Here is a 23,337-nt window from a genome sequence, read left to right on the forward strand (position 1 = left end):
GTGTCCCATGGGACCAATTTTCATGAACTGAATTACAGGTCACAGGCCCTCTAGCTTTCTGTTCAGTATGGCCAATAGAAATTGCCTTCAAAACACCAGAGGGCAGATGACTTGAGGATAGTCATTCTTCTTTTTCACATCTGGGTACATTGCCATGTATCGGCTGTGTGCTTATACAAAATGCCATAGCTCCAGCTCTGTTCATCTCTCCTACAGGATCTTGCTTCAATCTGTGGCTTCCAGTTACTTCCCTTGCTGCTTCAGAATATGGTAATTAATGCCATTGTAGCTAGTCCTGGGACACTGTATTATCCTTACTGATTATTCTAAACTCTATTGATTTTTTATTTCTGTATTTTAATAATCTGTCCTCAATTAACCCTTCTGAGTCATCCACTATCTGCCTTCTGATAAGAACCCTCAATGATACTCTGGTGTGAGTTGCTGATTCCTCCTTGAGGTATAACCTTCCTTGGGTTGTCTGATTAAGTGGCCTAAATTAACATTCTGAGATGCAAATTGAGAGACAACTAGAAAATACTCCCAAAAGTAAAGTGACTCAATCTGGACTCTAGGAAGTTCTGGAGTGGGAAGGATAGCCAGGAGGCAAAGCAGTGACAGATTGCTACACCATATGCACATACCAGGCATCATTAGAATAGCAATTTTGTATCTTGCCTTTTCTCTTAACATATGATTTAATCAGTTTGTCATATTCTTAAGGATTCATTGTAAACATCATTTTGGCTACACATTATTCCAAATGATAGACTGACTTTCTAGGATTCATAAATTCTGAAAGCACAGGGGGCATCTTTTGATGTTATTTGTTGCTCTCCTTCCCCCATTGCTAGCATGCAGTGTACAGTTGTGCATGCTCTAGAACTTCTATAAGAAAACTTAGTAGCTGAATGAATACATAAATTAAAATTTATTGAAGAATACCAGGATTCTACCCAGGCATGGGTATTTTCTTCCCCTGCCATGGAATTGAGCCAGTAGCTTCATGAGAGAGCTAATTTATTCAATTAATCGTATCTGTCTATCTATCTATCTATATTTTTTTTTTTTGACAGGCAGAGTGGACATTGAGAGAGAGACACAGAGAAAGGTCTTCCTTTTTACCATTGGTTCACCCCCCAATGGCCGCCACGGCCAGTACACTGCAGCTGGCGCACCGTGCTGATCCGAAGCCAGGAGCCGGGTGCTTCTCCTGGTCTCCCATGCGGGTACAGGAGCCCAAGCACTTGGGCCATCCTCCACTGCACTCCCAGGCCACAGCAGAGAGCTGGACAGGAAGAGGAGCAACCAAGATTAGAACCTGGTGTGCCAGTGCCGCAGGTGGAGGATTAGCCTATTGAGCTGCAGTGCCGGCCCAATTAGTCATATATTTTAAAGGAGGCATATATTTTACAAGAGTGAACAGTGGTATAAATGCCTAACACAATGACACACAGAAGTGAGTGGATGTTTTAGAATAATTCACAGAGTATTAGAAAGTGATTGGATCCCATAGAAATTGCTTTCTGAGAGAAATGTGATTGCCTTTTGAATCTGTGTCTAGCTTGCAAAGTGAACTCTAGTGTACTACATCAGAATCTGGCCAAACTAAGGAAACATAGGAAATTCAACATTTACGCAAATTGTGAAAATATATAGGAGCAATGAACCAAATATTACTATCTAGAAGATAATAAGAGTGATAAGCTCTAGAACTTCAACCATTCTCTTGGACAGAGAGAGAGAGAGAGAGAGAGAGAGAGAGAGAATGAGAAAGAATGAGAAGACTTGTAAACATTATCCCACAATTTTACAAGGAACCAAAATTGCCTGTGACTATAACAGTCTTACATAGTTGGTGCAAATAGCAGCCCTTTCTACTTAGTCTCTCCTCCTAGAATCAAGCCAGTCATCCAGTCTTTTGGAATGAGGCGTTGGCAATTATTGATCTTTGGGTAGCTCAACACGTACAGACCTTACCGCTTTTCTACCACCATGAGAAATCTTTCTAGTAAAGCTAGCTAAACAAATCAACCTTTTCTCACATCAGCTCCATTTTTAGATACACTTGAAACTTGTTTAAATAAATGGGTCACCCTCCATTCTGAGGGCTCTTACTTTGAAATAGTCAACAAAAAAATCCTTTTGTGGGAAATTATACCCAGATTTCACTTAGTTTCAGAAAATTTCATCTTTTCTGTACATCAATCTATTGAAGAAGCAATTTAAGGGTTGTTTGTTGTTGCTATGTGTTTGTGTTTATGTTTTTATGTTATTTTTGAACAAGAGAGTTCAATTATGAAGTAGCCAGGAGATATATTTCTACAGAACAGATTCTAGCAGCCTTAAAGTTTATACCGCTTGAATCACTTCAGAGTGGGATATTCCAATCTCTGAATTTTATGATAATGTCAAGAGAGCTTCTGGTGAGTCCCATTAATTTTTTGGTATTGTTTAATTTTACATGAGTAAATATAATTACTCCTTTTGTCATGAAGAGCAAGTTCTAATACCAATTTATAATTCATGGAGCTAATTATGTTAACGAGGAGGCAATCGTTCCTCAGCTATCTCCCCTATAATTTTAAAGGATTTTTATTTTTTTTTCCCTTTCCTCTACAATTTCTCTTCCAGCTATGAAAAGGAAGTGTACACAATTCATCTGTGATATAATTATTTACCATGGCAACAGTTTGTGAATGGGATTGGAAACTTGCACAGAAGGAGAAAGCAGCTTAAGGGGAACAGCCTAAAAAATCCTTTGAAGACAAGTGAAGAGGCCTTTCAGGTGAGAACAGGTTTTGTTTTCCTGACATTTTAAGGAGGGGCTCAGGTTTGCCTAACACTGTAAAAACTGTTGTTGATCCTAAAATAAAAGACTATATTTTCTACAGTTGCATTTCAGAAAATCACCTTGATTAAAAGAGAAGCAGAAAAGGCAAACCCACATTTTCCCTCTACATGTGAATTAACATCCCCAGGAAGAGAGAAGGAAAGTGCTTGCTGCCTTATTGTTAGAGACATTCCCAAGGGGAATTTGAGGAAAAGGAGACTCCTGTTTCTAATGATCCTGAGACTAGTAATGACCTCAGACCCTACTCAGCAAGAAAAATCTTCCTTCTAAGGTGCCTACAGACTCCAAAAAAGTAAAGAAAATCTATTCAAATCCGGTGGCCCAATCTTTGGGCTTCACCTGAGGCTGTGACAAATTCGCTCCCTTTCTTCCGGTTCAATGAGGTATTGATTATCCTATCCCCACTTGTGTAATGCCAATGCAGGTAATCAATAAACTTCTAAAGGATGCTAGCACAAATATTAAGATTATAACAATATAAAATACAAAGCTCCTAAATATTTGCAGGCTTTGACTATGAGAAATATACTTCCTTTCTTTAAATTTTCAGTGCTAACTATCGTGTAACCTTCACTGAAGCATTCTTGATTGCATGATAAAATTACTTCTGCTCAATATTCCAGAATGCTAATCGCATCAAGAGCTGTGGGAAAGGTTCACAACTAGGAGTTGTTGAATGGAAGGTTCCAGAAAATTAGCTTCTTTTTTTTTTTTAAAGATTTGTTTATTTATTTGAAAGTCAGAGTTACATAGAGAGAGGAGAAGCAGAGAGAGAGAGGTCTTCCATCCGATGGTTCACTTGGCAATTGGCCGCAATGGCCGGAGCTGTGCCAATCAGAAGCCAGGAGCCAGGAGCCTCCTCCAGGTCTCCCATGATGGTGCAGGAGCCCAAGAACCTGGGCCATCCTCCGCTGCTTTCCCAGGCCACAGCAGAGAGCTGGATTTGAAGTGGAGCAGCTGGGTCTCAAACCAGCGCCCATATGGGATGCTGGCATCCCAGGACAGGGCATTAATTTGCTGCGCCATAGAGCCAGCCCCTAGAAAGCTAGCTTCTTGAGAAATATATGTATGTAAGGTGATGTTTGAAAGATGTCTGATGATAAAATATTATAATATATTATAATGTGAAAATATTGGCATATTGGACCTAGTCGTTCAGATATTACTTAGAATGCCCTCATGCCATATCAGAGTGCCTGAGTTTGGGTACCACCTCCACTCCCAATCCAGCTTCCTGCTAACGCACATCCCAAGAGGCAGCCATGATGTCTCAAGTGGTTGAGTCTCTGCTATCAAGGTGGAAGACTTGAACTGAATCCTGGGCTCTTAGTGTCAGCCTACTGCATCCATGGTAGACACAGACCTTTGGGGTGAGAATCAGCTGATTAGAACTCTTTTTCTCTTTCTCTCTCTCCCACCCTCTGTCCCATTCAAACAAATTGAATAATAAGCAAAAATTTTAAATGAAAATATTAAAAATACAATTTTATGCTCTGGGAGTACAGAATTCCTGTGTTTCAGTCATAAAGGTGCATCCACACCTTGATGTGATTGCTTTGGGCTGAGTTCTTGCTGGTGTTGTTAATTTGTTGTTGCTATCCTTAGATATATCCAGCATGTGTCTGCAGCCTAGGGTCATATCACTCATGATATTTCACTTAAATTATATTGAACAGACTTGTGCAAATTAAAGAAACACACATTGCTCCTTCCTGTCTTCCACTGTTCCTCAGGAAAAGGAAAACTGGAACTAAAATAGTATAATCATCTTCAAGATTTTTTAGCCTGGTTGAAGAACTTTGAGGAAAATTTACATTAGCAAAAATCATTGAAAATTGTTGCTGCAGACTGAGCAGACTGTTAAGCCAACACTTAGCTAACATTCTAAACTGATATCCTGGTTTGAGTCCCAGAAACTTGACTTCAGATCTAGCTGCCTGCTAGTGTGCATGGGAAGGCAGGAGAATATGGCCAAAGTAACTGGACCCCTTCTACCCATGTGGGAGACCATAGTGAAGTTTCTGGCTACTGGTTTGGTCTGGACCAGACTTGAATGTTGTGATCATTTGAGGAGTGAACCAATTGATGGGTGATCCCTCTCTCTCTTTTCTCTCTCTCTCTCTCTCACTTTACTTGTCAAATAAATAAATAAGCAATTAAAAAGGAAAATAAAATAATTTTTGTAAATATGTAAAGTAACAAAATAATTTACTTCTGTAAATTAAACAAACATTTTTGTTGCCTTGTGATATATTCCATAGTCCTTTTGCATTTCATCCAATTCGGAAGAGAGCTTTGAGGCTCATATTCACATTTCCTTATGTGAGAAGACTATTGAGTTCCCAAAATGTTAAAAGAATACTTTTACGTCTCCAAAACTTCTGTCCTTGCAGGATTCAGTTCTTCATTCAAGCAAAGTGTTGAAATAGGAAACCCATAAACAACTCTAAAATCAAACACAAAAACATAAGATAATTTTACACAAAATTGATCAAGTCTAATCACCTCTACTTGCTACATGAAGTCATGATATTTCAAGTAAGAAGGAAAATTGAAATGGATTATACATGATGTTTGGAATTCAGTTTGGTAGAGAAGAAGAAATGGTCCATTTTCAAGCACAGAGATATGAAGACTTTAACACCCCCTGGTTTCCATGAGCAATTGTGATGGTGACATTTCTATCTTTATTTTTTAAAGATTCAATTATTTATTTTCAAAGTCAAGAGAGAGAGAGAGAGAGAGAGAGAGAGAGAGAGAGAGAGAGAAAGAGAGAGAGAGAAAGAGAAATATCTTCCATTTGCTGGCCAGATGGCTGCAACAGCCAGCGATGACCCAGGCCAGGCCAAAGTCAGGAGCCAGGAGATTCATTTGGGTCTCCCAAGAGGGAGACAGGTGTATAAACACTTGGGCCACCTTCAGCATTTTCAGCTGTTTCTCCCAGGCCATTAGCATGGAGCTGGATCAGAAGAAGAGCAGCTAGGACAAGAACTACCATTCATATGGGATGTCAGCATCAAAGGAAACAGCTTGACTCTGTGTGCCACATCTCTTATTTGTTTCTGCTTTGCCTTTTTGCCTTGTGGTCTAGACAGTCACTAAGGTTATTCTTCCAAAATGAAGGAGGTGCTGTTTACAGGAAGAAAGAAACTATACTGAATCCAGTCTTACAACTAGGAGGAGTTGATATGCAAAATGACTTAACAAATTTTGGTATTCATTTAAGCTCACCACATCAAACCAAGCCAGATATCTCAGTTCCATTACTGTGGGATCATTATTCAGTCCCCATAGCATCCAAGTCACTTTTCACAGTGTCCCTACTGGGAAATAGAAGGCATAATTTCTGCCCCTTTGATATATCAGTTTTTGTCCCTCTTCTAACAATGTTTTCTATTCTCATTTCATTGTTCATGTCTTTGTCCTAGGTATTCTCATTCTAACACCATATTGTCCAATTTTTCCAACTCAGCTGCTTTACCAGAGTCTTCCCTGTTCAGAAATCCATGCTTTAGATGAGAAATTCTCTCCTAAAATTGTACTCACTTTATCAATGTACTTTCTAATGGAGTGAAGGCAAGTTATGAGCATGCTCACATTAAATTCTTTATATCTACAAGTGAGGTAAACTGTGCCCCTTTGGAGGCCTTTTCATGATAATATCTAACTAAAGAGCAGGAACAGGACAGCCTCATGAAAGCTGAACTGTGATATCAAAATATACACTCCGTGTGCAGTAGTGATGTGCAGTGGGGCAGGTCTTTGCTGTAGAACATCGAACAAAGGAGAAGACAGAGAGGAGGAGATGGCACTACCCACCCTAGTGTTTCTCAAGAGAAAAGGGACTTCAATGGAAGACACTATCTCAGAATGTTAAGGCTCATATTTGGTGAAGATCATATTCAAGCCACACCTACCATATAAATAAGGAGTTAGATGCATTGTGCTCACAATGCTCCTATTCATTGATCACCAGGACATCTTTTGTTGTGGATTTATCTCAGTTACCTTAGTGTTTGTGCTGGGCATTTGGAATTTGCATATTCCAAATATTATTCAATTATTAGTTCTCATTGTAAATTACGTAAATCAGCATTTGGATTCCTATGTCAATCCTACTAATTCAGTGGACATAAGTTTTCTGTGAATGATTGGACCACAATCAATTTACAGAAATCAGGCTTTGGCACCAGCAAAGAATTCTCCATAACAGTGAATAACAATCCTCAGAACCTGCACACCTTGCTTGAAAATATTCTCACCGCTATTTTTGACTGAGTTTGAGAATTATTTTCTCTATGAAGAATGGTGATATGTTTAGGAATCTTTGGAAGTATGATGCTTTCATTTAAATTATATGTTGGAATTTCAGACCTTGAGGCATATTAGTGGTAAAGATAACTTTGATCAGATATTTTTCTTTTTTTCCATTCCAAGGCATATCTGACCCCTCATGTACCAACAGCACTTATTCTTTCCATACATAAAGTTAGATGTGGTGATCACTTTACCCTTCTACAAACGTTTGGCTTGTGACTCCTCAAAATGCTGGATGAAGCCTGTCAAGCCGGACATCAGGAATCCTTCTGGGCTTAATGGTGTGAATGGCTGTGCTTCTGCAACGACCAGATGTTTCACGAGTAGAAGAGGGCAGGTAAACATTCTAGTTTAGGATTCTAGCATGCCAGTTTGCAACTCCAACAGTTCAAGTCCACCCTGTAATTATACTAAGATGACCTACTGTGAACATGTCTTTTGACCTTTCCTTGACCTTAAGGCAAAGGAAAAGTGAGTGTTTAATTGACATTGACCATCTAAGTCCTGAAATATAAATAGGTAATTAGGCTATAGCAGTTACAAAATAGTATTTTCCAACCCCTTCCTTGTCCAGATGGCTGGTTTAAAGCATCATGAAGTATGAAGAAATAAGAGGAAAATGTTAGCTCAGAGAGAATCACAGCTTGTTTGTGAAAAATTAGAAGACGCACCCTTTGATTCCTTGTGGCTCCCCTTCCCCCTTCCAAGTAGTTTTGAATTAAAATAGGGACAAAAAACATCTCCAGATTTATTTGGCTCTGCCATATTAACCATAAAAAAGATCTAGCCTGTTCCAATCTTAACCCAGCAGTAAACTATAAATCCAACTTCCCCTCTCTGCTGGGGAAATAAAATCCAAATACAGTAGCATCCAAATAATTATCAAGAGTTGAGCTGTGCTGGCAGGGTGCAATGTACAAGATTCAATTTTAACTAGTGATTACAGACCGGCAACCTTCTAGCCCTGAATGTCAAACGGCCATGTCACTTTCTCCTGTCACAGAGTATGTCAGGACTCACCACAGCCTGGTGACTTTTCATCAGAGGTAATGAATCTTGTACTCCTGAGATGGGAAATGTCACTGTGCCTCCAACCCCTCCCTCTCCCCCCACTCACACCCCTCATTCCCTTCCTGCCACCTGTCCAGGTCCTAATAATTAGGAAAAAGATGTTGTGTGTGACATTGCTTCTCACATCCGCACCAGGGCCCTGCGGCTGTCGATTTAAATTGTGTGGTCAGTACTCAACTTGCAACCATACGTGATGAAATGGCCAGCTCAGTGGGCAGTTTATGGTGCTGGGGTTTCATGCATCAAGTTCTCTTGTCCTTGAGCAATAAAATGAAAAAACAGTTAAGCTCTGACCTTATAGCCTGTATGGTTTGGAGCTCCAGTCCAGCTCCTGATAACTTGCCTTTAAATCTCGTGAACTTGGAGCTTTTTGTTTCTGACCCTTCGACTGCTGAGATGTCATTTGGGACACCAATGTGTATGGAGTCCAGATCTGCATGTTTGAGGATAGGGGGAAGGGTGTAGGGCTTGCCATGGCATCTGGTGGCATTTGGTGTCCAATGTAAAAATAAAAGAAAACAAAAACACCTGCATAAATGCTTTGTTTAAATCCAATGAAAATACAAATGATAGGCATACAATCAATGGCTTTTGAAAACTATTTCTTGAGTATCTTAAATTAATAAAATAAATCCAAAATCTTCAAGATTTGGAGAAAGCACATATGAATTGAATATATTAAGAATATCAATTTTATTTTATTTTATCTAATTTTTAAAGATTTATTTATTTATTTTGAAAGTCAGAGTTATAGAGGGAGAGGAGAAGGAGAGACAGAGAAAGAGAGATCTTCCATCTGCTGGTTCACTCCTCACATGGCCTCAATGGCCTGCACTGGGCCAGTCTGAAGCCACAAGCCTGGAGTTTCATTGGGGTCTCCCATGTGGGTGGCAGATCCTTTTACTTTTCAAAAGAGAGTTATTTATTTGTTTACTTATTTATTGATTTATTTGAAGGGCAGTTTGACAGAGAGAGAAAGAGATGGACAGATGAAGAGAGAGAGATGGATTTTTTCTATCTGTTGATTCACTCCCCAAATGAGTCAAATAGTCAGGGCTAGACTATACCAAACCAGGAACCAGGAACTTCATCCTGGTTTTTCACATTGCAGGAACCCAAGCACGAGGGCCATCATCCTATGTCTCCCAGACACATAACCAGGAAGTTGGATAGGAAGCGTAGAGTAACTGGGATATGAACAAAGTACTCCAATAAGGGATATAGGTGTCCCAAGTGGTGTCTGAACCCCCTGTTCCCCAATGCAAGCCCTGTACCTTTATAGCTTTAATCATTTTTAAACATATTGGGTGCCTATTCCTAACCACTGAAAGAATAATGTAGCAATATATAACAAGATACCTGACATCAGTTAGTATGAGCAATAAGACATAGGTGTAATCTGCAGTAGTAAGTAGACAGAAACAGTCTGCACTGGATGAATAACAAGTCCCATAGGGCACAAGCCAGTTAAACTCTCTCAGATGACCGAAGAGACACAAAACCAATGTAGTCCAAAAAGCACAGTGTCAACCAAGGAAAAGGCGTCAAGTAAACATAATACAAATCAAGGCAGTGCACCATACTTCGTAAGGACAAGGGCTATCTTCACATTGGGCTATGGTGATTAGATATCCATGGAGCAGAGCAGTAACTTATAGCTGAGGTCATTAAATCCATTGTCATCCAATATAAGACAGATGGGCATGGAAAAACAAGGCTAATCATAGTGTCAAGGATGGTTCAAAGATCTGTGGAATTGCTATTTTCTCTTGCTAAATAGCTTTTTGTTTTCCGAACAGGTTAGGACTTTCTTGTTAATCAATATTTTAGGAGAAATACTTAAACCATAATTTACTAGGACTGGTTTACAGAAAATTCATTATTTCTAAATCTGTTACTTTCCCGCCTTCCCTCCCCTCATATTATATTTCAAACATCAAGTTGAGCACAAGGAATGAAACATCAAGCAAGGCAAACAGGCTCTTTTTCACAATGCAAACTAAGCCTAGATAGAAAAGATGAATAAGTGCATAGGCAATTAAAATACAGTGTTATGGGAAAATGAGAGGGTATATGACTTACTAAGGGGGTCCTAGTAAGGTAACTGGCCCAGTAGTAGGAGCATAGCAGCTTTCCTGAGAATGCCCTAAGGATGAAGCCATTTTCCTTTGATTCTCCAAGAAACCATATATTCTGAATAGATTTGATATTCTTTGATGGGAATTTGAAATTTCCTTTATCAGTCATTATGATAGGTCTGCTGGTTGAAGAAATAGAGAATCACTCTTATTAGTACCAGTATCTGTACCCTCAGTGATTTAATGCAGCATTTAGAGAAGGACTTCAAGGACAAAAGTGGGCTGCATTTGAGAAAGAAGTAATATTCTGAGCAAGATTTCATGGTATGATATTACCAGACATAAGAATATACCTTTTCCTTCCTTTCATCTTCTTTGTGCCATTTCAAATTGATTAGGAATGAGGATTGGGCAATAAAGTTAATTTTTTAAGCCAACTCATTGAAGTATTACAGAAAGTTGACTTTCTATACCAGCAATACTCTCCATATCTATTTTTATTTTTTTTTATCTTTATCTTTCAAATTCACTCAACAATAGATATTTTATCATGTGCCAGAGAAAGATCACCTCATTTAAGGGATCCAAGAGTAATAAAAATGATAGTCTCTTTCAACTTTAGTACTTGGAGTATAGGGACCAGCATTGTGGCATAGCATATATAGCTTCCACCTGTGATGCCAGCATACCATATATGCACTGGTTCAAGTCCCAGCTGTTCCAGCTCCCTACTAATGGTATGATAAAAGCAGCAGAAGATGGGCCAAATGTATGGACCCCTGTGAGATACCCATGTGAGAAATCTGGATGAAGCTCTTGGAAAATGGCTTTGGCTTGGCCAAACCCTGGCTGTTGCAGCCATCTAGGAAGCAAATCACTAAACAGAAGATCTCTCTCTCTCTCTCTCTCTCTCTCTCTGTGTGTGTGTGTGTAAATTTCACTTTCAATAAATAAATAAATCTTTTTGGAAAAATGAATTTGGAGAATAGGAGACAAAATTAGCAATATAACTGCAATGTAGTTTTATGCCTATTTTGCTATGGGGAACAATAAGTTGTGTTGACTGTTTCTGTTTCCTAACTGTAAGATTTGGCCCATCAAAGTTCACCGGATCTTTAAAAAAATGTAATGTCTATAAGCCAGCATATTTGTGTTTAATAATCTGCAAGAAAGCATTCCATCTGGGGAGTGAACCAGTGGATAGAAGACCTCTTTGTCTCTTCCTCTCTCTGTAAAAATGTCTTTCAAATAGATAAAATGAATCTTAAAAAATATTTAAGTGATTGTCTTCTGAGAGTTAACAGAAATATTCATAATATTGTAGATAAAGGAAATTCTTCCTGGATCCTGTGATGATCCTGGACAGCTCAGAAATTAAAGAGATGATAGATGTGGCAAACTAAAAGAAATGGCTAGCAGCTCTTTGATTGGACAAGATACATGACAGACACGGTGTTCCAGTGCATATTTTATGAATCCAGTTGAGTTAAACTGCATATGTTCTTCTTTCATCACCAACTGTTGGATCCCAGTCTTATCTTTAAGTCAGGATAATTGAAATGCAATTGTCACAAGACAGAGAGACTTCTTGCCCAGTGGACCTAAGAAAACAGGCATCAACTAAAATAAGCATTTTGGTTAGAGAATCAAATTTAAAGTTTATATTCATCTAGTAAAACTGAGGATTGAAACCTAGAAGTATGTTGCCACTGTTGGCTGTTCCAGAAGTTTGAGTTTGGTTTTAGATTTTATTCTTTCCTTAAAGGGTGGTTACATGCATCAAGTTATGTAACAAATAAAACAGACTTATGTGTGATTATCAATCACACTGAAAAATAAAGAATAGCTGGCAGTAGTCTTATTGATAATCGATTGAAGGAATACAATTATATTCCCATAATCAATTTTTTAATTCAAGTAGAGGCAAACAATGAGCTTGTGAATCACTGTTTCTATAATTGTGCTGAGACACAAAGCTTGCTCCTCGTTGATGTACAGTAGACATTTGCTTGGTCAAGGTAGATGTTTGCGGAAAGGGCAGGTTACCTGGGAACTAGTTGCAAATCATCTTCATAGTGTGGATATTACCCTGGTTGACTTAAACCTCTCTAGTCACTATTCCATTCTCAAATTCATATAGGTGTCTTGGGGTTGTACAAACATTTTGTGCAATCAGGGGACACAAACTCTTTGAACTGCAGGAATGCCTTGGATGAAGGTGATTAGTCACAGGGTAAGTGAACTCTAACCAGTCAACACACTGGGACACATTAGAAGATAAATTGCTTTATATTATAGTATAATACAGGATACATATTGTTAAATGTCATTAAAGATTTATCTAAACAAATGAGATACGTGACATGAAGGGTGAATCCTGACATATACTATGGACTTTAGTTAATAGTAATGTATCATATTTCCTTATCAAGTTTAATGATATACCACACTAATGTATGATGTTAATAACCAGGGAAAATTGCAAAATGGGGATACAGGGGTTGTTAGGATATATGGGAGTTCTTTGTACATTTCCCCTAAATTTTGTGGAACATAATTTCTCAAAAAACCAAACCCTATTAGTAGACAAAAGCATACTGTGGTGTGCTTGTTCATATAATCAATCCATTGCCCTTTTGTTAGTCTATGAGCTATGAGATGATTTTTGTAGTTTTACTTTTTATTTTCTATTGACTAACTTAAGAAACATTGGATAAATGGCAGTTAAAAATCTAGAATTTAGAAAATGCTTCTCTTTAAAAAAAAAAAAAAGCATAGAACTAAGATGCGTAGATATTAGCAGACAATAGGAAATAACCATGGGCTGAGTCAAAATTTCTGGCATAAAATACCCCATGCTACAGTTTGGTCACCAAAGTGGGGTTCATTTGATGATCTGAAAGTAGCTTCATATTAGCCAATGACCTTTCAGGAACTGAATCAAGATCTTGGTCCACAGTTATGGGAATATGCCAGTATCTCCTGGCATTATACTGTCCTGAAATAATCTTCCCTGGAATGTCCATATAGCTGCATTCATCTTTCTGACTTAAATTCTGGATTTTTTTTTACTGACAATTAAAAAATAAAAATAAAATAAAGTGACAAAAAGATGTTATACTTGAAACCAAGAAATACCATCCTGAAAATTCTACTTAAAGGCAAACTTCAGAAATTATATTTCAAATAGTCCTAAGAGGACCAATTAATAATTGTAAAGTGATTTGAAGATGGAAAGAGCTAAATTAACATCAATATTTATTTATTAATAATCAGAGGAAGTGATGCTGCCATTTTGAAATTGCCTCTTTTCCTATCAAGTGCCAACTACTGCCCTGATTTTACCCTCTTAATTTCCTCTTTCAGCCACATTTACCATGTGGGAATACACATTTCATGCTTGTGTTTAGTATCTCATTATGTGAAAATATTTCCAGTTCTGCATACAGGATTGGAAGGAGTTGGTGCACCTTATGTGAAGCTGTGCATTACAATGGCATTTGAAAAAGTTTGGTCTTGGGGCTGGCGCTGTGGTGGAGCGGGTTAACGCCCTGGCCTGAAGCGCCAGCATCCCATATGTGCACCAGTTTGAGACCCGGCTGCTCCACTTCCTATCTAGTTCTCTGCTGTGGTCTGGGAAGCAGTACAAGATGGCCCAAGTCCTTGGGCCCCTGCACCTGCGTGAGAGACCTGGCAGACGCTCCTGGCTCCTGGATTCAGACTGGCACAGCTGCAGCTGTTGTGGCCAGTTGGGGAGTGAACCAGCAGATGGAAGACCCCTCTCTCTCTCTCTGCCTCTCCTCTCTCTCTATAACTCTGCCTTTCAAATAAATAAATAAATCTTTCTTTTTAAAGTTTGTTCTCACATGAAAATAATTGCACTTAATAGTTAACACTAAGTACAGTGACCATCACAGAACAAGTACTCAGTAACAATTTTTTGAGTGAATAAATAATTGAAAATACAAATTAATCCAGCCCATTGAATACAAAGTGTGAATGTTAGTATTAGACTCACTTCATAGCTATTTGCAGCATTGAGATATCTGTTTTTAGCATTCATTGGAAATCAAACAAATTATGTTAACTTGCTTTTCACTTGGTGATTGCTGTGTAGCAATCTTCATTGCTGTAAATGCTTTGGTAGGCATCAGTGTGTGGGCTGTGTTACTTCCAATAGTGTTGGAAGGCATGCCAGTGGGGGAAAGAAACTAAAAAAATACTAAACAAATAATTAAGCACTTTTGCTCCTTATTTAGTTTCCTGCTAATGCATCCAGAGAAGTAGTGGATGATGGATCAAGTGCTTGGGCTCCTGCCACCCACATGAGATTTCCATGGATGGATTTCAAGCTTCTGACTTCAGTTTGGCCTAGCCCCAGCTATTGCAGCCATTTGTGGGTTACACGGTGGATTAGGGATTAATTCTCTCTCTCTGCACCCCCATCACTGTCACTCTGTCTTTCTACTAGGTAGAAAGAGGATGTATGGACCAACAGAGAAAAGTCACTTTGAATATGACAAATCAGGTCCCATCAGTTAGGAAAGGGCAAATGTTCTGGCCCATTTGTTGACTAAATAAATATATTACCATCCAGCACTTAAAATCCTGAATTGTGCTTTGCGGAAGACATGCCTCTGTGGCATTTTGAAGGTATGAAATTTCACAGTCCTTGAGGAACAGCCCCAATAATATTTAGGTGGAGACATAACAAATGAATAAAAATCCAGTCACCTGCTAAACCCTGCCACCTCCATGAGGTTTTGCTTCCTCCTTTGACACATATGTAGTACTTCCCAGATAAAGTTTCTGGTGAAAATCCTGTACAGATGAAAGGGAAAAAAATGTCAGTGAAAACTTTAAGTCTAGTTGCATACCTATTGAATGCTTGCCTCTTGATAGGAAACTGATTTTGGACAAGTGAGGGACATGCAGGACCATTTCTATATAGGCAATTTGGAGGATTTGCAAAAATCTAAGTATGCCCTCTTTATGACCAGCAATATTTTGGTCTAAGATAGCATCCATCTGTTACCAAGTATGAGACAAATTCAATAAACATTTGTTTTTTAATATATTAAAGTTTTATCTCATTTACTAGATTGAGGATAGGAGATACTCTATTAACATCTGTATGTGATGGCAGATACAAACTCAGAATGCATTGTGGTTGACTGATCACTAACAAAGACAGATAACAATATAAGCCAGTGTACATCTGAATTCTACCATCAGTACTATATATGCATGGAAATCCACAGGGAAAATTTTTAGTTTTCCTGTGTTGGACTCTGTTGTTCCATTTTGTAGTATGGAAATACAGGAAAAAGTTTATATAAACCAAACTTTAACTCCTGAACCCAAGTAGAATTGTGTGCAAAGGCAAGTTTACTAAACTTATTTTCCTATATTAACCTTGCCTGCTGTAATGATCAGTGCAGCTTCCATACCAACTGGTTGCCTTGGTGGTTAACTTCCTACAGAAGTCAGGAATATCTTCTAAATATTTATTGGACATATCCTTTAGGAAATGCTTGTCATCTCTTTACTGTCTTCCATTTCTGCTTCAAACTTCCCTGCCACCTCCCTCCTCTCCTTTTTTAAAAAACTAGGTTCTTAGGTGTCCATGCTGATGATTAAGAAGAATATTGCTCCAAAACTAACATTTTAAAACAATTCCATTATTTTTGGTTTAGATATCCAGACACCTCTTACTCACATACTAAAAAATTATATTACATGACTGCTACAGTCAGCGCAGGGTTTGTCCTCCAAAGAGTCATGTGTTGTCAGTCTGATCCCCAGTATAATGGTGTTGAAGTGTTGGGACCTGGTGAAACATAATTGGTCCAGGGCCTCCACTTTTGTAAGTGAATTAATGCTCTCTCAAGGGAGTACGTGAGGTCTTGCAGGAATGCATTAGTTCCATGAGAGTTGGTTGTAATAAAAACAGTCTCCTCAATGCCTTCCCTTCTTCTTGACATCCATCTTCTACACATGACTGTGTCATTTCTTACTTCTATACCACATTGTGGTGCTGTGGGTTGAAGCAGACTGCAGAGGGAGGCCAGAGGGCTCACCAGGATGCCAGCTTTATGCTATTTGGGTCTTCCTGATACCGGAATTGTGAGCCAGATATACTTCTCTACTTGTTAACTACCAAGTCTAAAGTATTTTTGCTAAAATGGACTAAGAGATCTGTCTAAAGTCAGGAGGACTTTGTATTGTGATCTCATCACCTTGGTACCCACCTGTGGAATACAGAGTGAGGAGGAGTAATTAAGGAAGTATACAGGAGGGTGTCCCAAAATATAAATTACATGTGAATGGTGAAATTATATCTCAGCTAGTATTCAAGAGAGTTTGTTGAAACAAAATTGATTTGGATTCTCTTGAATTTTATCTTAGGAGAGAGCCATGTTCCAGTTTGAGGTAAAAGCTTTGACTGTAGCCATGCCCCCTACATTTTGCTCCACATTTTCCCTTTCCTTCACTGAATCTTTACCATTACACTGCTATTTACTACTAAATAAGAGTTCTCACCCATTATCTGCTCTCAGTCATTGTCTGTCATCTATTTTACAATTTTAAAAATGAGATTTCCCCTCCTGTTCCAGAGGGAAATCACCCATACTAAACTGCTAGATTTTTCACTTCTCACATCCCTATGTAGTCTTCTCAGTTATATTCTCTTAATCCCTAAATCACTGTTGGTCATCCTAATACTGTCATTTTAATAGTATGTGTCTAAGTGAAGACTTGGATTTCTCAAGGTGGGAAATACCAACCTGAGAAATCTTTCTTCAGTGCTAGCACTATATCCTATGCTTTCATGTTTTCTAAAATATCTTACACAGAACTGGGAATATTAGAGATGATCATATTTGATGTGACATTTGTTTGACAAATTGATTTAATCTTTGTGTTAGATCACACCAGAGATGATTGTTCTTTCAATTCATTGTAGTTCTGTGCATGGGAGTTATATGGTCTAAGCATAAGATACAATATAATTCTGAATATGCATTGGGAATTCTAAGAAACAATATTAGAAATTGTGTAATCCAAATTATAATAAAAATAAATTACATACTATTTTACAAATATATATAGGTTAATATAAATTTTCTCAATTTAGCAAAAGAAAACAATAAAATACTCATTGTAAAAGCATAAGAAAATTGTATGGTTTCTCTCTCTCTTTCTCTCCCTCTGTCTCTCTCTCTCTCTCTCTCTCTCTCACACACACACACACACACACACCACTGTATGTCAAACAGATATCGCATAAAACACATGAAACATAAGAAACACTAAGCATCTTTTTTGAGCTTTGACAACTAAATTAAATTAATTTAAGGGAAGTTAGATCAAATAACTTACATTGTACAGTTAAGTTGCCATTCAAATAGCACAGAGTTTTCTGCCTGTCATTTAAAATAAATTCAGTACCACAAGTTTTCCATTGAATGAACAGAACTAACTGAGGGCATCCAAGAAGAAACCTTTATAGATAATTGGCTAGCTCTGGGAGCTAGTGTAGTGGAACATGACTCCAGATTGAATCAAATTCTGGAGTTTCCCCAAAGAGAGGACTAAAGAATGGGGAGGGGGGGGGTTTCTATGCCAGTTAAAGAGTGATTTGTACTTTCATTTGTGTAAAATTTTATCATTTGCTTGATATATGAACATTCTTATATGCCTATGTAAGAAAATTTGGTCTGTATCTTTTATGTTCTGTGTATTATGAAATAGAACAAGGAAAAAATTGTATTAATTAGCAGCACAATGAGCACATATATAAGCAAAATTCTACTTTCCATTTTTTATCTTAAAAATTATTACCTTAAAGTAAACTTTTGCATAATCATCACCGTGACACTTATCAGGCACAAGACTGTCTTTGACTAAAATTTAACTTGTTAAATTTCAGTATATTAATGACAACATCAGAAAATAGAAAGAGCTTTATCCTTATATTTGATGCTAATAGTTTAAATAAAAAATCATTTAGTAACCCATCAACTCTTTTTCAAATTTATGGTTATTAACCCATTAATACATTTGGTCCATTTTCATTTCCTCCCTTCCTTCTTTCCTTCCTTCCTTCCTTCCTTCCTTCCTTACTTCCTTCTTTCCTTCCTCTCTTCTACCTATCTATTCATAAATCCATCTATTTATCATTTCTTTGCCTTTCACCATAATCTGTCCACATTTTAACCCTCAGCTCATGTTTTGTATATATTTCTATGTCTATTGTCTGTGTAAAGCACACAATATCATATCCAAGTACATAAGACAGACATATTTAAAGACATGTGAATACTCTGTGAATATAAGGAACTTTATCATCAACTATCTTGCTATTATACATAATATGTGCTTTATATTAAAGCTTGGGGTTTTGTTTTGTATAAGGCTAAATATCTCTATGTTCAACTTATACCAGCCTCATTTTCAATCCATCTTATCTCTCTTATTTCTCTTTCCTGCTTGATCCCTGGTTTATTTGAAGGCTATGCCAGCTTCCTATTGCTTGGAGTTATTGTTGAGTTTTCATAATATTTAGCAAGATTTAATGAGAATGATATGTGTCTATTGTATCTTTGATAAAATAATTAAGTATTTAGATTTGATTTCTATGGATAGGATGAGACAGGTATTTCAGTTTTAAACATCATTTCTTATTTTTCTAATGTGCATTCTAACATTACTAATATGGAATAGCCTGAATCCTCAATGCAACTTTCTGCTCTGTGTAGCAATGAAATTCTACTTTTCCATAATTCTACTTTTCAGTTTCACTAGTTTTAGCCAAAGAATAAAGGTGGTTTAAGTACTCCAGGGATTACAGAGAGTCTCATTCACTATAGTCTTGAATGTCACCCCAAAAAGTTGTGCAGTGTTCAGTATGACAGCCTTAGATGTAGTGTCTCTTTCCCCTTCACAATTCATCGAGCCTTGCAATTCAAAAATTGAGCGGGTCCCAATTGGCCTTGTCTGTGTTTCAGTGGTGCACCCTGAATTGTATTCTATTCTTGCTGGAAGACATTTCCTTCTCTCACTCTGCATTTGGAAGCTAGAAATGGAGGAAGTTTCCAGATTCTTTGAACACTGAAGGTAATGACAGTGGGAAAAGCATCAGTTCTGCTGAGTAGAATATAATGGTGGTTGAGGTGTTTTCTCTAATAAGATGAGTGACATTAATCACAAAATGACCTTTCCTCTGGCAAGATGCCTAAATGGAAAACTCTACCATAAATGAAATAGACTGTAGGTGGATGACCTAACACATTAATAAACAGATTTTTTTAAAAAAGGCAAAGTTGTCTAAAGAAACACACAGAGCTCTGCCAAAGGATTAGTGGTGGTTCATGATTCCTGTTAGCTTTTAAAGAGGATTGAATGAGTACAATAGTATCTTCAAATTCTTCTGGAAGAAAATCAATGGAAAGATTTGGACTTATAATAATGCAAGATGACTTGCCAGATGGCATAATTTGAAATATTTTTATTAGGAAAATATTCTCATTTTAGAGGCGAACAAGAGTGATGAACAGGGATTTCTTTTCTGGCCACCCTCAGCAGATATTTGTTAAATAGAAACTACCATATTCCTTACTATCAGCCATGATAGAACTGTATGGAATGTTGTCCTTGTCACCTCTAATCACCCATGGACTCTCCAATAGAACTGAGAGTGATCTTGATGATGTGGCAGCAAGAGTCAGAGTGCAAAGTTATTTTATTCACTAACTCCAGCCATAAATATCCTGTATCCTTTCAGTCATAATGTTTTTCTGCCACCTACTAAACATTGTGACATACCATTCCACTTGCATTTATTCGTTACAGTTGTACTTATCTCTCACTCACTTGTCACATATCAGATTTCTCCAACTACAGCAACTAGTTGCTATTTACGATTGTATATTTAACAAAATGCGTTACATAATACCTATTTATTAGATCTTTGATCAACTCATGAAACATTCATGTGTTATTTCAATGTGTGAGTGGGATGAGACTCAAAGTTCAAATTGAAATATTTTTTATTAATTTTGTAAAATATCTCCATACACAAATGCTTAACTGTGAACTCAAGCTGCAGTTTGTAAATCACACGGGCTAAAGTAGATTCACAAGGATCCACAGGTTCATTCATATAAGCCTGGGGATTCTAGGATGGCTGAATAGGGAAAAACCATTCTCAACAGGGGAAGATACTAGAAAAAAACTAGAGGCACAATATACCCAGGGGAGATCTGGGGAGATGTTTTCAGTGGAAATTCCTCAGTAAGAGGAGGAAGGCAATGGAGCAGTGTGGAAAGTATGGACATGCAGCAGAGAGCAGGAACAACACAAAGGAATCCCACAGCTGAGGGCTTGAGAAAATGCCAGACTCTGAGCTGGAGCACACTGACTTTGATTCTGGCCTGCAGCCCTACCAAGGCCAGGGTACCCACCTAATCCAGCGAAGGAAAAGCACATTTCTTTTTCTCATTCCCCAACAAGGGTGCCTGGCAACTGGTGGGGAAAAGGCACCATCTGGATACCAGTACCGGCTGTGGTGGCTTTTGTCCTTGTGACAAGGTAATTGATACAAAAGAATTATCAAAAATCACTACACAAAACCATATGCCAACAAATTAGAAAATCTAGAAGAAAAGGATAGGTTCCAGGACACATACAATCGACCAAAATGGAGTCATGAAGACATAGAAAACCTAAACAGACTGATAACCAAAAAATAATGACCCTCCTAAGGGTCAGCACTATGTACATAAGATGTTAAACTGCCATTTGCAGTGCCAGCATTCCCTGTGGGCACCAATTAGAGTCCTAGCTGCTCTGCTTCCAATCTAGTCACCTACGAATGCTCCTGAGAAAGCAGCAGAAGGTGCCCCAAGTACTTGGACTCCTACATCCATGTGGGAGACCTCGAAGAAGCTCCTGGATCTGGGCTGTGGATCAAGTCAGCTCTAGCTGTTGTGGCCATTTGGGGATTCAATCAGCATATGGAAGATCTGTCTCTCCTTTTTACTCTCTGTAATCCTGCCTTTCATATAAATAAATAAATCTTAAAAAAACAACCAAAAACTCCAAAGAAAAGCCCAGGTTTGAATGGCTTCACTGGTGAATTCTACCAGATATTTAAAGCAGAACTATTTCCCATTCTTCTCATACTTGCAAAGCAATTGAAAGATTGGGAATCCTCCCAAACTCCTTTTTTATAAGATCAGCATCACCTCAATTCCAAAACCAGAAAAAGATGCAACAAAGAAAGCAAACTATACATAAATATCCATGATGAACATAAATGCAAAAATCCTTAAGAAAATATTAGCTGATCAAATCTAACTTAAACATCATAAAGTGAGAATTGTCCTTGGTGATCTGGAATGGTTCAACATACACAAATCAATAAATGTGAAACATCACATTAAAAAATTGAAGAATAAAACCATATGATTATCTCAATAGATACAGAGAAAGAATTTGATAATATACAGCATTCTTTCATTATGAAAACTTTAAGCAAATTTGGTAGAGAAAGAACATTCCTCAACTCAATCAAGGCAATACACCACAAACACACAGTCAGCATCAAGTTGAATGGCGGAAAGTCAGAAGCATTTTCACTAAAATTCAGAACCAGACAAAGATACCCACTGTCTTTTTTAAAAACAGAAAACTTTTATTTAATAAATATAAATTTCAAAAGTACAATTTTTGGATTATAGCTGTTCTTTCCCCCATAACCACCCTCGCACCTGCAAACCATCCCATCTCCTACTCCCTCTCCTATACCATTCTTCATTAAGATTCATTTTTAATTAACTTTATATACAGAAGATCAACACCTTATTGAGTAAAGATTTCAACAATTTGCACTCACACAGACGCAAAACATAAAGTACTGTTTGAAGACTAGTTTTAATGTTAATTCTCATAGTACAACACATTAAGGAAGAGGTCCTATATGGGGAGCAAGTGCATAGTGACACCTGTTGTTGATTTAACAACTGACACTCTTATTTATTTATGATGTCAATAACCACCCAAAGCTCTTGTCATGAGTTGCCAAAGCTATGGAAGTCTTTTGAGTTGCCCACTTTCATCATTGCTGTGCAATATAGTCTTGGAAGTTTTAGATGGAGCAATTAGGCAAGAAAAATAATTCAAACGCATACAAATTGGACAGGTAGAAGTCAAATTATCCTAGTTTGCTGATTACACGATTCTTTATATAGGGGAATGAAAGACCATTAAAGAGTATTGGAACTCGTAAAACAGGTAAAGCTGCATGATATAAAATTAACACACAGAAATCAATAGCCTTTTTATACATAGACAAACCATGGCTGAGAAAGAAACTATAAGATCAACCCCATTCACAAAAGTTACAAAACTTTCAATTATTTTCAAATAAACTTAATCAAAAAGGTGAACATTCTCAGTGATGAAAATTACAGGGCTGGCGCTGTGGTGCAATGGGTTAATGCCTTGGCCTGAAGCGCCGGCATCCCAAATGGGCGCCGGTTAGAGACTCGGCTGCTCCACTTCCCATCCAGCTCTCTGCTGTGGCCTGAGAAGCAGTAGAAGATGGACCAAGTCCATGGGCCCCTGCACCCACATGAGAGACCCAGAAGAATCTCCTGGCTCCTGGCTTCAGATCGGTGCAGATCTGGCAACTGTGGCCGATTAGGGAGTGAACCATCAGATGGAAGACTACTCTCTCTCTGTCTCTGTCTCTCTCTCTCTTTCTCTGCCTCCCCTCTCTGTGGAACTCTGACTTTCAAATAAATAAATAAATATTTAAAAAATAAATGTTTATAAAACATTAAAGAAATAAATAGAAGAAGTCAAAAGAAATTGAAAAATCTTCCGTGTTCTTGGATTGTAAGAATTAATATCATCAAAATGTCCATCCTACTGAAACCAATTTTAAATTCAATAAAATCTATGTCTAAATACCAATGATATCTTATCATATTTAGAAAAATGATGCTAAAA

The 23,337-nt window shown here is 37.7% G+C and overlaps 1 long non-coding RNA gene across 1 annotated transcript; it reads right to left on the reverse strand.

Moving 5' to 3' along the window:
- Positions 1–8,779: 8,779 nt before the first annotated feature.
- Positions 8,780–21,848, reverse strand: LOC103349329 (uncharacterized). The gene is made up of 3 exons (XR_007921480.2): positions 20,787–21,848; positions 15,055–15,141; positions 8,780–11,921 (listed from the first exon to the last, which is right to left on the reverse strand). It is a non-coding gene; the product is annotated as an uncharacterized lncRNA (long non-coding RNA).
- Between the last annotated feature and the right edge of the window lie 1,489 nt (positions 21,849–23,337).

Source organism: Oryctolagus cuniculus, chromosome 10, assembly GCF_964237555.1.
Source record: "Oryctolagus cuniculus chromosome 10, mOryCun1.1, whole genome shotgun sequence".
NCBI classification, from domain to species: Eukaryota; Metazoa; Chordata; class Mammalia; order Lagomorpha; family Leporidae; genus Oryctolagus; species Oryctolagus cuniculus.